Genomic DNA, 4,888 nt, shown 5'->3' on the forward strand with positions numbered 1-4,888 from the left:
TGCTCTGTTAAGTGACACTTTGGAGGTGACTCTCCCAGGTGGAGGACCTAGTAGAAGTGAGGATGAAGAGGAAGCAGCAGAAGGTCTCATCACTAATCCTGAAGATGGTCACTGACTTGTTGGCAGAAGTCCCAGCAAAAGCCATGTCCAGGAGAGATGGTAGATGACCCAAGAAGTGGTGGATGTGCTTGGGCCTGCAGGAAGCCCTGTGAGAGGTGAGTATTGCATGTAGAGAAGGAGACCGGGAACCGGCCAGTCATGACCTTGCCACCAGCCAGACACACACAGCCTGGTGCACGACGGCCTCAGAGTGAAGTGCGTTGCAGAGAGTCAAGCAGTGGCCGTACATCTTGGGAGTGTCACTTCCCAGGAGCTAAAAGAAGTACAGCTGGGCCATGCAGCTGTGGAAGGAGACAGATATGAGCCCTGGCCTGAGGAAGCCCTCCAGCACCTTTGGAAGGAAGACACCAGAGAAGAGAGACTGAAATTTTTGGTCTTCAGTCATTCTGAGCTAGACTTCATCAGCCATAATTCCCTTCTCAGTGGAGAAGATGAGTCGGGGCATTTCCATCTTTGCACCTGTTCACTTTTGTCAAGGCATCTGGATTTTCATGCAGGAAATAGGATATGGGAGTGTAGTGGCTGCCAAGAGACATTTCCACTGATCAGAAGGGATGAGATTTACATGTAAAAAAGTCCTCTCCCTCAAAGAATGGCAGCCAATTCCTGAGCACAGATTCATTGTGGGGACCAAAGAAGCAGTCAAGAGCTCTGCACCTGCCTCAGCACTCACAGGAAGTGCACCCAGTACCCTCATCCTGGGTGACCTTCATGTTCTCCTGCGTGTTCTCTATCACAGCAATTTGATGTCCTTCAGAAAGACATCATTTCACTGTCCCATTTCTGTGCTGAGCACTCTCAGCTCCCACATGCTCAGCTCCAATTTTGAGCCTTGATGCTTCCAGCAGCATGGATGATTTCACCCTGCTGATGCCTCCCGGCCATAGCCCCTAGATTGTGTGGTGGAGGGGAGAGGTCATCCCAAAGGCTGTTCCCTTCATTACCACTCCTGCCGTTCTGCAGCAAATCATCTTCCAGAGCCCCACACCCTTCACCCCAGTGCAGCTCTGGCCATAGCAAGAGGAACAGCCTTGCTCAAGAACTCATGGGGCTGCTGAGCTCTCAGGCTTTCTGCCTTCCCGGCTAATTTTTGGCCAACACAAAGCAAGGAATGACCTGATAGTTACTGGCATGAGAGCAGCCCGGGATGTCTTTCTTAGCTCCAAAGGATGGTTCCAAAAAGAGGAGCCACCTCAGGCTGTTCCAATCATCCATTTGTCTGTGAAAGGATCTCCTTGTGATCTCACCCCCTTCCACCCCTTTTCTTTTGGCAGCTTGAGAATTGTCCACAGAGGGAAGGACAACATGGAGGCCATGCTTGAAAGCAGCAGAATTTTAATGAGTTAAAAGAGGGAAACAAAGTCACTCCAGGCCGGGGCCACCAGTTCATGGAGCCCCAGGGGCACCTGTAAATCCATGAACCTGGGTCGTGAAGATGTTATTGCATCTTATCTGTCTGCCTGCCCCATAGAGGGAGAGGAGACAGACAGTCCCCACCAGGTTGACCTCGAGGAACCTTGCTGCTAAGGGGATGTGAAGCAAACAAGGAAAAGGGAAAGAAAAGCAAAGCCATTCAGCTGTGCTGAAAAAAAGCATTGAAAAGCTTGATCCTCTGCCCAGCATCATGTTCTAAATCCCTCAAGGTGTCTCCCTGGGAATTCCCCAGAATCTTTAACAGGGGAGGCACCTTCTGCCATAGTAGCGGCTGGAAATGCCAGAGAGGTCACAGCACCCAGAGGTGATGGGCACTCCATCACAGCTGAGGATGCTGCCAACAGCAGCCGAGGTGGAGGAGCCCACCAGGGTGTTCTGAGGGAAGGAGCTGAGGATGGGACCAGGCAGGGTCACCACCACAGCAGGAGGCTCAATGACGACGGTGGAGTTCTGGCACTGCCTGACACAGGGCTCGTTGCAGCTGTTGGCCAGTGGGGTCGGGCCGCAGGGCCGGCAGGGCACACACTGGTTGTAGCAGGACATATCTCAAGTGTGGAGGTGCACCTGGGAGAGGAGCAGCGAGGAAACAGAACAAGCATGGGTGAGGAGCAGCGTGTTTACACTGTCACGAAGGAGCCAAGGCCACTTCTAGTGAGGAGCTGGAAGCTCAGGCAGGAGACACACAGTCTTCATTACCCTACAAAGAGCAGCCTGGCCCAATGAGGGTTTCTCCTAGAACATAAACTAAAAGCCCCATCACCATATCTCAGACTCTCCCTACACAGACCTTCTCCCTGCTTCCCTCTATCGTGACAAGAAGATGCAAACCAAGGGAAAGGAGAGAGCCAATATCAGATGAAAGGTACATCAAGAAGAGATCTCCCTTTGGAAGAGAGGAAAATAGAGCTTAAGACTCACCTGGTTCCCAAGGAGAAGGAGGCCAGAGAAGTAGATGAGAGAGCAGGGACCTGTGCTGGCTTTTATACCTGCCCTTCATTGCTGCAGGAGCAGAGGTGCCCTTTGCAGAGGTAACAATTTTCTGACAAGCTCATCTTGAATGCAAACCATCGCAGCTAATGATATGGGCTGTGCTTTGGTTTCCAACACTGCTGCCTTTTCATTTCCAGGATTGTGCCATGCCCATTCTACAATTAAAATTTCCTGTGAGCACAGGGCTGCAAGGCCCCAGGATTTCCAGGGCAGGAATGCAGCAGTGCAAGCAGAAGAGTCAGCTCAAATGCTGGACAAGTCCAGGGAAGGAAAGACACCTCATCCTGGGTCACTCCGTTGGGGCTGATTGAAGTGTCATTCTCAGGAGAAAGCTCCAGCCATCCTCTGCTGGATGCTGAGTGCCTCCCTTGCATGAGGAAGCGCCACATCCATCTCTTTCCCTGTGTCCTCAGCTCACCCCAATGGTCACTTGTTCCCTCCCCAGGTGTGTGCGTTGTGCTCTACAGTTCTGACCCCATCCACCCTAACACTGACCTCAGGAAAAAAATCTGGCTGGTTTGGACTTGTCCCTACTCTATGTGATCTGTGAGTACACAAACAATGGCTTGGACATTCCTGGGGTATTGTGCTTCCCCAGAATGTTCCTCTGTGTGTCTTCATCACAAGGGAAGGTGTTGCTCATGGTGGTGACATTCACATGAGCACCAAAGTGGAAAATGTTCCCAGAGAACCCAAGTGCGGCTGAGTGGTGATGGCACCAGCCCCCTGGAGATCTGTCCAGGGAAGAGGCCCTGAAATGCAACCCCTGCCTCCTGAGCTCCCCTTCTCCTGCCCCTACAGAGCTCACATTCTGCTGGTGCTCATTTCAGACCACAGCAAGGATGGAGTCACTCCAACTTGGATCCTTAGTTGAATTCAGCATAACCCTATTGGGAGCTCCTCAGCATGGCTGGGCAGTCCCCATTCCCTGCCTCTCCACGCCAGGACACAGCTGCTCTCCCAGCTTTAGAGAGTTTGAAGAATGGGGATTGCTTTCTGGGCAAGGAGAAGGCTGAGGAATCCTGCCCACCTCCTGCTGCCCATCCCTGAGTGGATTCCCTTCCAAAGCAGTGTTGACTGTGCCTGGGGTGGGACACAGCCCTCCCTCATGCCCAAGTCAATGCCAAATGGACTTGTGCTCTTCACTGGCCTGGTGCTGTGCCAGGCAGGGGCCGAGACCGTGTCCCAAACAGGTACTGAATGAAAGGAACACAGAGTCTGATATCACTGCGCTGTGAGAGGAAGTGAAATCCCTGGATTTCACAGGACATTTTAAAAAATTGATGACACCTTTGACGTTCCTGTCCCGTACTGGAATCTCCATCTGAGTTCCCAGCAACTGCCCCTGGGAGGAAACAGACATCGGATCCAAGGACACACCCCTCCAAAACCAACTGCTGTCCGGCAGAGGTGTCCAGAAGAGACCCTCATTCTAACAAAGGGCTGTGCACAGTCTAGAAAGTTCCTGAGCCCATATCCCTGCCTGAAGGTTTGTCTGCCTGGAGTCAGGCAGACTCAGTTTGAAGATAAGGCAGCTGAGGGCTCTTCTCCTTCCCTCTAGTGACCCCATAGTGATCAGTGCCAGGAAGCTCTTCTGGGAGAGCTCAGCTAGGGATGGTTTCCCTCTCTATGGAGGTGTTCCTGGGCTGAGAAGCTGATGGCCAACTTACTGCTTGGAGAAGGGAAGGGCAGGACATCTGTGTACCTAGAGTTGAGTAAAACCTTTGACACCCTCTCTCCTACTTCCTTCATAGCCAAATTGGTGATAAATGAGTTAGAGAATGATAAGGGGAGAGAAAAATCAGCTGGACCGTCGGGCAGAAAGGTTATGACCAGTGGAGCAAAGCCCAGCTGGCAGACATACTCATTGCTTTCTCAGGAGCTTACAGGCACTGCGGAGAAGGGAAGGGCAGGACATCTGTGTACCTAGAGTTGAGTAAAACCTTTGACACCCTCTCTCCTACTTCCTTCATAGCCAAATTGGTGATAAATGAGTTAGAGAATGATAAGGGGAGAGAAAAATCAGCTGGACCGTCGGGCAGAAAGGTTATGACCAGTGGAGCAAAGCCCAGCTGGCAGACATGGACCGGTGGGGTCTCACAGGGATTAGCAGTAACACCAATACTTTTTCTTGATTTCATGAGCAACACAAGAGGTGGGAAGGAGGACACTCCCACCAAGGCTTTGGCCAACACTGCCTTGTGAGGAAAAGGCAGAGCACTGAGCTGTGTTTGTTCGAGTGTTCTGAGCAGATCCAGGAACCACTTGTTCAGAGGAGGCAGAGAAGATGGCCCTAGACTCTGGAAGTCCCCAGTGTCAGGAGCAGGGGCAATGGACAGCACCT

General features: G+C 51.9%; 1 pseudogene; it reads right to left on the reverse strand.

Moving 5' to 3' along the window:
• Window positions 1-1,441: 1,441 nt before the first annotated feature.
• LOC106899906 lies at window positions 1,442-2,622 on the reverse strand (annotated as a pseudogene).
• Between the last annotated feature and the right edge of the window lie 2,266 nt (window positions 2,623-4,888).

The sequence above is a fragment of the Calidris pugnax genome, unplaced genomic scaffold (genome assembly GCF_001431845.1).
Source record: "Calidris pugnax isolate Ruff unplaced genomic scaffold, ASM143184v1 scaffold901, whole genome shotgun sequence".
Taxonomy (NCBI): domain Eukaryota; kingdom Metazoa; phylum Chordata; class Aves; order Charadriiformes; family Scolopacidae; genus Calidris; species Calidris pugnax.